General features: G+C 49.1%; 1 protein-coding gene across 1 annotated transcript in view; it reads right to left on the bottom strand.

The window, feature by feature from the left end:
• The window catches only part of LOC119164430 (uncharacterized), a 596281-nt gene that overhangs the window by 42351 nt on the left and 541562 nt on the right, over positions 1 to 12368 (bottom strand). The gene's annotated exons all lie outside the window — the stretch shown is intronic.

Genomic DNA, 12368 nt, shown 5'->3' on the forward strand with positions numbered 1-12368 from the left:
CCAGAGCTGTACAAATGTGCTCCGTAGAAACATTTTCTCCACAGAGCGCTAAAGCGTACGGCAAAGCCACCAGTAGTATCATTACGGTGTTTCAACGCATACTGCACGATCGCCTGACGAAGGCAAGACGTCGGCACCATCCATTTGGCACTTATCCTTTCTTTTTCTTTATCTGCATGAGGTACTTTCGATTAGACAAAACGCAGTTTATTGTGCAACAAGGGTCGAGATTTCGGTGCTTCGTTGAAGGCGGGCTCCTCGTTACTTCAAAGAAGAGTAATGCGCGAGAAGGAACAGTCCAGCCGATACCAATATTTCTGTTTGTAGGCACGTGTAAAATTCAAAGCCAATATAAAGATGCCGGATGGCCTGTTTAAGACGCAAAAATGGGGTAAACTGTAATAATAATCATTGGGGTATAACGTCCCCAAAAAAACACAATATGATCACGAGAGACGTCGTAGTGGAGGGCTCTGGTATTGTCGACCACATGGGGCTCTTCAACGCGTACTCAAATAGAAACAGACGGACCCCTAACATTTCAATGAGGCAATATGAACGCGCGGTGCGGCGTTTATTACGGAAGTGCAGACGTGCAAGGCGTTAACGAGTAACCACTAGCACGGCTACCATTCGCTCCAGAAAGGGAGGGCAAACGACGATAGAAAAGCAAAGACAACGTACGGGAACGCGGCGAGCTCGACGGCTAATTACAGGCCGTCGGTATTCAGACATCAATTACAAAAAAACGTCCCGGACGAAGTAGACGCGGCCGACGGTGACGAGAAACGATAAAGCAGCGGGAATCCGGCTTCGTTGGTGCTACACAGTGCAGGTTCTCAAGCAAAAGAGACCACCTCGTGTAAGAAGGGACGGAACCGCAGCGAAGAAACTGACAGCACTGTATGTAATGGCGCTAAGTACCTCGAAGATAATGGTTGTCGCAAACGGAGGCTGCCAGAGATGACATACCAACACTTGAGAGTGAAGTAGATCGTATTCTGAATACGGCTGATTATCACGTAGGTCGAACGGGAAACCGAATCGCGATCGATTAGGACCGCGAACATTCGTTCTATGAAGAATTGTGTAACCATTAGGAACACATGAGTGGGTAGGCTAACGTGGCACAGCTCGAATTAGTCTAACTGGTTCAAGAGCATAACCTTTGGGCGCCAAGGAAGACTGACGCCAGATTCAGTCGATAATACGTTTATGTAGCAGACAGAACGTTCGACCCAAAATGAACCTTATACACTAATGATTGGGGACTGCATTTGATCAGCACATTTGTCGATTTGGCCTCACCGTGTCCTAATACACCTGCGGAAACTGTCGGTGTTCACGAGAACCTTCCGCGGAGCTATGCAAGCACGGAACCAGAGAGTTGCCCTGTCGTTCCTACAAAATAATAATAATAAAAAACTATGGCACTGTAAATTTTACCGATAAAAAAACTTATCGCGTGAATTTTCTTGATCAGAGAAAATCGAATATTTTAATTATCACGCTTGCGAAAAATTGTGTTCTTCAGAAAAGAAATGCAGTTTTTACTCTCACTGAAATATTCAGAATATCAATGAAAATCATAAAACACTGGCTTTATTTTCTGGCGAAATTCAGCTAAACTGTTCTGTGAAGTGAATCTGGTCCCGTTCATGCCACTGGTTTGTCTAGCAGGAGCAAAAATGATTGCGATGTAGAACTGAAACGATTTCTTCCTTCCTTCCTTCCTTCCTTCCTTCCTTCCTTCCTTCCTTCCTTCCTTCCTTCCTTCCTTCCTTCCTTCCTTCCTTCCTTCCTTCCTTTCTTCCTTCCTTTCTTTCTTTCTTTCTTTCTTTCTTTCTTCCTTTCTTTCTTCCTTCCTTTCTTTCTTCCTTCCTTTCTTCCTTCCTTTCTTCCTTCCTTTCTTTCTTCCTTTCTTCCTTCCTTTCTTCCTTCCTTTCTTCCTTTCTTTCTTTCTTCCTTTCTTTCTTTCTTCCTTTCTTTCTTCCTTTCTTTCTTCCTTTCTTTCTTCCTTTCTTTCTTCCTTTCTTTCTTCCTTTCTTTCTTCCTTCCTTTCTTCCTTCCTTTCTTCCTTCCTTCCTTTCTTTCTTCCTTTCTTTCTTTCTTTCTTTCTTTCTTTCTTTCTTCCTTCCTTCCTTCCTTCCTTCCTTCCTTCCTTCCTTCCTTCCTTCCTTCCTTCCTTCCTTCCTTTCTTTCTTTCTTAAGAAAACCACAAAATTATCATTAAAGTCATATAAAGAATCGAACAAAAACAAACACACGCACACACACATGCACACAAGCACAAGCACACACAAACACACACACACACAAACATGGGAACACGTCTGTAACACTAACGGGAGAGGAGGCGACTTGAAATTGCGGTCACCCAATCAGCAGAAAACCGATATCGTTCAAAGTGGGCGCTTCAACAAAAGACTCTAAATTGGGTCGAAGAAATCAAGTGGAACGTAGAGCACAAGGAAAACAAGTCGACAAAACTGGAAGCCGCCCCCCAAATTGTTGGAGGGCAGGCTACGTCCTCCGTGGATTGCTGTTATTCTTTAAATATCGTCTCGATGGCTTAAACGCTAAGCACCGACTTTACGGTGAAATCTAAGGTTGTTATCAAAAGCCCAGCTGTCCCCCCTCGCCCCCCCCCCCAAAAAAAAAAACAAAAGAAAGAACGACTGAATGGATTAAAAGCGCGGAGAGTATAAGGAAGCGCTGACTCGCTTCGATTATTTTGGTTGATGTTCGAAAGGCCGCAGATTTTTTCTTTCTTCGATTTTCAGTTTATTTTCTACTTCTTATTTCCCCCACAATTGAAGCTAGTGCAGTTTGAACTTGACACACACAAGCATAGCGCAATCGTTTTTGATTTAAAAGCGGATTATCCCTTTGGATTACAGTTAGAGTGGCTTCGATTTCTCAAACGACTGTCGCCTATGTTTGTATCTCCCAAAGGCTTACACAACAAAATTAGTCTGAAGGTAAAGTTGGCAGTAATACCAACTCATCTAAGTCGATAAGCAGCTTCGAACGTCGAAGTCACAATAGCTCATCGAATGAATGCCTTTTGCACTGGCCGTAAGTTAGTTGCCGCTCAGCCTGAAGTAATTTAGGAGATATTTTTCAATAACACAGCGAACAGGGTCAGTTGCAAGTATTAAAAGTACAAGTTTACTGACGAGGAGATCGAAGTTCGATCGGTGGGTTCCATGTCCCATGACGGCGATTGCAGGGCGCCGTATTTAGTTTAAATGAGGAGGCGATCAGAGTTCGGTTGGCAATTGCAGTGCGCCGGATTTAGTCAATTGGGAATAATTGGTACTCTCACACATGGCTGGTTAAGAAAATTCATACGTCGCGAGCGGATTCTAAACGACGCCGTAACCATCACGATAATGCAAAACTGTTGCTTTTCGTCTAGCTTGTTCTAAAAAAATATTTAAGCGTTGATTTCATATTGCAGCACAGTTCTCTTTTTTTAGTCAGAAGCTTCTCAGAAATAATATTTAATTTTGTTCGGCGGCAAAACGTCAAGCGGCTGAACAAGAGCAACGCTAATTTTATCAAAAACGTCCCAACAAGTTACGCCGTCGCTGCATTAAAAAGAATTAAATAAATTTAAGATGCCATCAACATTACTACTAATATTGCAACTTCTTCAAACTTTCTTTCGTTTCGATATTTTTTAAATTGATATCACTTTAGTGCATTGTAAATAACTTCCCGTGGTATCTTAATTCATAAGTATTGGTTCACCAACTTTGCCAGGCCAGTTCCATACTTTTGGTGACAGCGCTTACTCTGAAGTGAATCTGGCTAAATTGTCTAATGTCACACTGCGATTCTGTTTATATCGGACAAACACGTGAGTCCCTATGAAACAAAAAGAACCGGGAAGACCTGCAGCAAAGCTAACTGACTGAAGCGCTACTCGAATTTACAAAACAAAAATTAGGCTAGCTTCGTCCTATAGTGGTGCAAAGCCTGAACGAACTAAGAAGCTGGGTAGCCTTATTTGTGTTTCTTTTCGTTTTTCTCTTTGTTTCCTCGTTCTTTCTTTATTGATCTTTTTACCAGTTTGTCTTTTTTCTATTTATTCATATATTGGTTCGTATATTTTCTTTCGTTTCTCCTTCTTTCTATTTCTCGTTTACTTCCTTGTTCAATTTTGATACGTGGCTTGTGTTGTTGTGTTTCCCTAGCCGTAAAAGTAATGTCCGCACCTGATATCATCACCAAGGCAATCGAAGAACAAGAGGAAGAAGATTTCTCTTTGGCGCGAGCACTCTCTAAATATGCTACAGCTGGCTATGCTATTACATATAACACTGACAGCGCTAATCGCCAAGCAACGACGACAAAATAAGATGACAAGGTGCGACAGCATAGGACATCCCGAGCCCTTAAGCGCTCGGCGCTTAACAAATACTGTAAACTTTGTATAGCGGCGGACTGCCGACCGGTCCGCTACCATGCTTCGCTAACAAGTCAGCTGCACGAGGCCTCTTTTATGAAAGTAGATACGACTCCCGTAACACTAACGATATAGTCAGCTTTCAAACGAAAGATGCGAGTGCATCACTTGAAAAAAGGAAAATCGTGAAAAGTGAACAAAAAAAAAAAACAGTGAAGGTAGCAAAGGGAAGAAAGAGACCAGCCTCGGCGACGCAGTCGCATTTTTGAAAACACGGACTATCCCCGTACACGGGAGTTCACGCGTAAATACACACAAGCCGCAACGCCGCGCCGGCATGCGAAGGCCTGTCAACGCAGTGACGCGAGGCACGACGAATTCGGTGCGTCGCCGTCACCGAAACGGGCCAAGCGTTCACGAAAGGCAAATCAGCGTGATGACAGCTGGCGCAAAACCAAGCGGACCGCGAGACCACACCGAGATAGCAGTTCTCCCGCTTTCATTCTATCCACAACCGCGAGCTGCGACGTCCGTGAATTTGTGTGTTTGTGTCTCCCTCTTTTCTGTGTCTCACCGTGCTGTGAGAAAAACACACACATACACGCGCGCGGTGAGCGAAAACACAATGGAAAGGGAACAGGCGGTGCGGAAATGCTCACCACGAATAATTTTACTGAGCATATCTGTACGAGCCGCAGCAAGGCGCTCGCTCGGAAACAGAGGCAAGCCAAAGAAGCGCACGAACGCGCAGAGGACAGCGCGAGCAGCGCGGGAAATGAACACGACCGCGGACTGGGCGGGCCTGCCTGGTCCTGCGAGCCACGGCCGAGGTTCTCGGGTTGGTATATGTTTACTTTGGTTCCATGATTAGGAATGGGAACAGCACATGTGCGACTGCAAATGTGGTAACCGTATAGAGTAATTCATGCCGCGCCATGTCGCTTGCTTAATAAAAGGCGCAGGACGCCGGGAGTCAACGTCTAACTGGCGTAAAGAAGCTAGATGATATAAACGATTATTTTTTGCATCAATCGTGCTAATATTACCGACACCGACGGCCAATTTTATAATTTATAGAGGCATCTCAGGCTTCGGCCTCAATAAATAATTGATGCAGGAGCGAGTAGATATATTCGCAAGATCCTCCAAACGTTACGAAATCAAAGAGAAACAACCACAAGTTCAGCGGCAAAATATTCCAAGCAGAAGGACGACGCAATCTAATCCGAGAAAAGAAATCCGACGTGATAAAAATGGGAGTGGGCGCGTCAGGTCATCGGTCGTGCATCCGGCGAAATAAAGTTTGCGAGGCAGATACGTGACAGGGGTGTTATTTTGGACATTGTCGAATTCCGCCATTAATTGATGCTAATTGGCCAAGTGAGCTACTACGACCTCTGATTGGCTTAAAATGCCACCATTACAAAATTTGAGTATATTGCCGCGAACCATGCATTGAGTTTGTTTATTTGTGTTTTAAATTTTTGCCGGCCGCTGCTTCGCCGCCTGTGTATTCTTTCAGTTGTTAGGGGAGCACAGGTTCGCTCCAATAAACTTGTTTTCCTTATAGACAACTGTGTCGTCCTTTGCTGCGTGACATCTGGTGGAGGTGCGGGGTACATGAACCCTAAGCCATTGCCAAGCCGACAAGCAAGCCCAACACGACAAGCACGCCCAACTCGTGTCAGCCGCCGACAGCAAGGCCTTCAGCCAGAGCTTGGACTGCTCCCGGATAAAAAAAGGAAAGAAGACGTAAAAACCACGATGATCAACGCAGGCACCATGACCAGCGCTACCAACCCTCCCGTCGTTCTGCAACAACCTCGCGAGCCCCCATCATTCTGAGGATCTCCTGGTGAAGACCCGGAAGAGTGGCTGGAGAAGCTGGAGCGCGTCCGCATCTTTGACAGGTGGGATGACGAAGAAACGTTTCGTCATGTCTTCTATTTGGAGGATGCAGCTCGAACGTGGTTTGAGAACCATGAAGGCTCCCTAACCGACTGGACTGTCTTTAAGAGCGAATTCCTCAAAACATTCGCTACGGTTGTGCGGAAAGAACGAGCCACCCTTTTGTTGTAGACGCGAATGCAACACCCTAACGAAGGTGTTGTACTGTTCACTGAGGAGATGAAGATGCTGTTCCGGAGAGCTGACCCCGAAATGGCAGAAGACAAGAAGGTGCGCTTTCTGATGCGGGGAGTTCAACAAGAGCTCTTCGCTGGACTCATCCGCAACCCCCCTAAGACCTTCGCTGTGTTCGTCACCGAGGCTTCGATGATCGAGAGGACCTTGGATATGCGTTCGCGGCAATACGATAGACCACTCAACACCCTTTCGGTGAACCCGGTAAACGCCCCTGGATTGGCGACGGAAGACTTGCGGGAGACCATCCGCGCCATCGTTCGCGAGGAACTGAGGAAATTGTTCCCAGCAACGCCGCAGCCCCAAGTCGCCTCCCTCACTGACGTCGTCCTCGAGGAGGTTCAGCAAGCACTGGGGAATTCCACGCCATCGGAAGCATCTTGCGAACCACAAGCGATGACCTACTCCGCTGCTGCTCGTCGACCCCGACCCGTCCCAACCCGTTATCAAGAGGCCCCGCCGTACTGCCGCCCAATGTCGCCCACCCGACCTCCTGTAACCCGAAACCAGGCGCCCAGGAAGACCGAGGTGTGGCGAACGCCAGATAATCGTCCGCTGTGCTACCACTGCGGAGAGGCCAACCACGTCTACCGCCGCTGCCCGTACAAGAGGCTGGGTTTGCGTGGGTTTTCCGTCGACGCACCCCGCCCGCGAGCCGGCCAGCGCCCATTTGAGATCGAAGAATACCTGTCGAACACCAGCCGTGGACCATCCCGTTTCAACCGTTAGCCGTCGCCCTACCCGTACCAATCTCCCAACCGTCGCAGCAATGCTGACTTCGCCCGTGGAAGGTCCCCCAGCCCACGAGGGGGAAACTAAAAGCAGTAACTTCTGGAGGTGAAGTTGCACAACGGCGAGAAAATGAAAACCCTGCAACGACGCAAGACCGTGATTCACGACATGCCCTTATCCCGACGACCCGACGACACCCTGACGAGACCCCCGAAAACGACGACAGCTACGCTGCGCGACGCGTACCCGAAATGACAAAGCCTGCCGCTGAGAAGACGACGATGACGACGCATAGTTCCCGACCATCAACACGCGCAAGCCGCGATACGACGCCTCGACGCACCCGAAACTCGAGGAAAGCGGCATCCGACGTCCAGTTGTCCATCGACGGCCTTGACGTAGTCGCCCTCATCGACACGGGAGCCGACTACTCGGTCATGAGCGGGTCATTCGCGTCCAAGCTAAAGAAAGTTACGACCAGATGGGACGGTCCGCACATACGCACAGCAGGAGGCCACCTCGTGACCCCAAGTGGAATGTGCACATCGCGCGTCACCATAGACGGCACTACGTACCCTTCGGAGTTCGTCATTTTGCCTAACTGCTCCCGCGACGTAATTATCGGAATGGACTTTTTGACGGACAATGGCGCAATAATTGATCTGCAGACCAGGTCAATAACGTTTTCTTCCGATCACTCCACGACGCCGCAGCCGAACCTCGGACACCGTGCTGCTGTAAGGATCGCCGACGATCACGTCACCCTGCCACCCCGCGCAAGCTTGATGATCGCCGTCTATTGTGAAGGTGCTGCTCCTGACGTCGACGCTATCGTGGAGACTGACCAAAGGTTGCTTCTAGACCGCGGTGTGTCTGTCGCAAGAGGCATTGCGCGGTTTAACCAACGCAGATCCCACGTTTTGGTCACCAATTTCACCGAGGAGTACCAGCATCTAAACAAGGGCGCTGCGATTGCGTTCCTCGAAGAAACGCAAGAAGCGAGTCAAGTGATCGCGGTCGCCACCTTTGAACGCGCACGCGCAGATGCTTCCAGGCTGCCACATCCTTTCGACGTGAACCCGGCGCTGTCGCAAGAAAATCGGGACAGATTACTGGAGTTGCTCCGTCGCTACAGCGAGTGTTTTTCCTCGAACTCGAAGTTACGTCAGACACCTTTGGCGAAGCACCAGATAATAACCGAAGATGGAGCCCGACCTACCAGACAGTCACCGTACCGCGTTTCTTCACACGAGCGCGAAGCCATCCGGACTCAAGTAGATGACATGCTCAGCGACGACATAATAAAAAGATGGTACTTTAAGATTCTGCGTTGACTACCGCAGACTAAACAAAATCACCAAAAAGGACGTGTACCCCCTGCCACGAATCGACGACGCCCTCGACCACCTCTGCCACGCCAAGTATTTCTGATCCATGGATCTGAAGACCGGCTACTGGCAAATTGAAGTGGACGAGAGAGACCGAGAAAAGACTGCATTTATAACCCCGGACGGTCTATACGAGTTCAAGGTGATGCCGTTTGGGCTGTGCACGGCGCCCGCAACGTTTCAGAGAATCATGGACACTGTGCTAGCAGGCCTGAAGTGGCACACTTGCCTCGTATACCTCGACGACGTTGTCGTATTCGCCCGGACTTTCGACGAACACCTCACAAGGTTGGAATCTGTACTCAAGGTTATTCGTACGTCGGGGTTAACGCTGAAGCCTGAGAAATGCCGTTTCGCGTACGAGGAACTCGAGTTCTTGGGTCACGTCGTGAACGCCGCGGGAGTCCTACCTGACCCGGCAAAAACACCAGCCATTGCGAACTTCCCAAGGCCTAAAGATAAGAAGGGTGTGCGAAGGTTTCTCGGACTGTGCGCATACTACCGGCGCTTCGTCGCAAACTTCGCACGCATTGCAGAGCCACTCACGCGCCTGACGAAAGAAAGCACCCCTTTCAGCTGGGAAAACGACCAAGAAAAGGCATTCTGCGAGCTGCAACAACGCCTGCAAAACCCGCCCGTGCTCGCTCATTTCGACGAAAACGCCGAAACGGAAATGCACACGGACGCCAGTGATATCGGTTTGGGTGCCGTTCTCGTCCAAAAGCAAAGCGGTTACGAAAAGGTAATCGCCTATGCAAGCCGTGGTCTGTCGAAGGAGGAGAGAAACTACTCTGCCTCCGAGAAAGAGTGCCTGGCTATCATATGGGCCATTTCAAAATTTCGCCCATACGTCTATGGTAGACCGTTTAAGGTTGTGACAGACCATCATGCGCTGTGTTGGCTCGCCAATTTGAAGGACCCCTCTGGCCGTCTTGGGCGGTGGAGCTTGCGCCTGCAAGAGTTCGACGTTACAATATTCTACAAATCCGGCAGGAAACACTCCGACGCCGACTGCCTGTCCCGCGCCCCCGTCGACCCACCACCACAGGACTCCGATGAAGACAGCGCCTTCTTCGGAGTCGTGACAGAGAGCGACCTAGCCGCCCAGCAGCGTGCCGACCCTGACCTCCGCGCCATGATCGACTACCTCGAAGGACGCAACGTCGCCGTGCCTAGGGCGTTCAAGCGCAACTTACCAGCATTCAGCCTCAAAAACTCCATCCTAGTGAAGAAGAATTTCAACCCCGGAACGAGAACCAATTATCTACTTGCCATCCCCGCAGACCTTCGTGACGAAATTTTGGAAGCGTGCCACGACGACCCGTCTTCCGGACATCTCGGAACAGCTCGCACGATTACAAAAATCAAGGCGAAATACTTCTGGCCCCACCTTACATCCGATGTCACCCACTACGTCCGGAGCTGCCGTGACTGCCAGCGAGGAAAAACACCACCGACGAGACCCGCCGGACTTCTGCAGCCGATCGCCGTCCCAACGAGGCCCTTCCAACAGATCGGAATGAACCTTCTGGGCCCGTTCCCTACATCCCGATCCGCGAACAAATGGATTGTCGTAGCGACAGACTACATGACGCGCTACGCAGAAACCACCGCTCTTCCTAGGGGAACTGCACAAGAAATTGCAAAGTTCTTTATTAACCAAATTGTGCTGCGACATGGAGCCCCTGAGGTCTTAATCACGGACCGCGGAACGACCTTCACTGCGGAGCTCATGCAAGGAATCCTACGCTACAGCAACACAGATCACCGAAGAACGACGGCGTACCACCCCCAAACGAACGGACTAACGGAACGGCTGAATAAGACAATCGCGGATATGCTGTCTATGTACGTCGACGTTGAACATAAGACGTGGGACGAAGTCCTCTCGTACGTCACGTTTGCGTACAACACGGCTATCCAAGAAACCACGCAGATGACACCGTTCGAGCTCGTCTACGAAAGACGGCCGACTACGATGCTCGACGCCATGCTTCCGCACGTAGAAGACGGCGACCTCAACGCCGACGTCCAAGGATACCTCCAACGTGCGGAGGAGGCCCGCCAGCTCGCTCGAGTTCGTATAACGGACCAGCAACTGCTGGATGCCGGACGCTACAATCTCCGACGCCGAGACGCCGAGTACCATCCTGGAGATCGTGTGTGGGCTTGGACTCCCATTCGACGACGTGGACTCAGTGAGAAACTTCTACTACGCTATTTCGGACCCTACCGGATTCTACGACGTGTTGGCGAACTAACGTACGAAGTGATCCCCGATGGTGACTCCCGTACATCACGACGACGCACGCGGCCCGAAGTCGTCCATGTGGTTCGCTTAAAACCTTTCTACGGACGATGACGAACATTTATTTTAATTTGTTTGGACTGTCCCTTATGTTAGCATCGGGTCGATGCACTCTTAGAGGGGGGTAATGCCGCGAACCATGCATTGAGTTTGTTTATTTGTGTTTTGTTTTTTGCCGGCCGCTGCTTCGCCGCCTGTGTATTCTTTCAGTTGTTAGGGGAGCACAGGTTCGCTCCAATAAACTTGTTTTCCTTATAGACAACTGTGTCGTCCTTTGCTGCGTGACAATACGGCGGAATTAGACAGTGTCCAGAATAGCACCCCAGGTCATAGAGGAGCGCGACCAGCATGTGAGAATGGGAGAAGGAGGTGAGAGCCCAGACGAATAGCGGAGGTTCAGCCCACGTCAATTATGCTTTATTTTTTAAAAAGGACCCTAAATTATAACCTTTGTGGGCATCGATACGTGTCGACCAGCGGCGAGCGCGGCGTGCACACGTTAGCGCCCGAAAGCGGACGAAAAACACGCAGAACGCGAACACCACGTAGAACGCCCGCAATACAGGGTCAGTGATTGTTGCTGCCGTGTTTATTGCTGCTGCTGCTGCTACTAACTCCACTGTAAGGTATACGCATGGCGTGCTTTCCTTTATTTTACTTTTCGTTCTCTCTGCATCATTACTATAGATTGAAGGTTTTCCCTTCTCACTTATCTGTGGTGAAAGACGACACCGGCAAATCCACAAATACCCAGTGAAAAAAAATAAATGAAAGAAGTATACCGAAGTAATTAAAAAAAAAGTACCTGAAGGAAGCCCAACGAAAGCAAGAAAAAAGGAAGAAAGAAGGAAAGACAGGAAGAAAGAAACTACAAGAAAGGTCACCGGGGCCGACAGGTCAAGGGATAATAACAGGATGCTGGCCGTAAGACACGCAAAAGACAGACGGGCGCCTGCTAACAAAAAAAAAAAAAAGAAAGGAACTCCTTCCCACGAGCATCGTCGCTGATGACTCTATGTTACCGTAAAATGCCCCTACGGGATAATCGGTCAAGCCACTGCGAGAAATGCCGCAGCGGACCATCGCGGAGTGACCGACTGCGTCGAAATCAAGACACGCCAAAAAATGAGGCCACCGTCCGTTTGCTTTCGTTCCTTATGTGTTTGTTCAGTGAGCTCATGAGGGGAATGGAATTTCTTTAAATTGGAATGCGCAATTGGGAAAATTTTGATAGTTCGCGAATTGCTTTTGGAAGCTGCCCCAAAGTTTCACGAATTTGTAATTTTTCCTTTTGAGTGTATTTTTCATCGTTTCCTCGCACATTTAAGGTGACCCATGAACCAAATGAAGGCGTCATAAAAAAAAGGGGGCGGGGGACCCTTAA

This window comes from Rhipicephalus microplus, chromosome 1 (assembly GCF_043290135.1).
Source record: "Rhipicephalus microplus isolate Deutch F79 chromosome 1, USDA_Rmic, whole genome shotgun sequence".
NCBI lineage: Eukaryota > Metazoa > Arthropoda > Arachnida > Ixodida > Ixodidae > Rhipicephalus > Rhipicephalus microplus.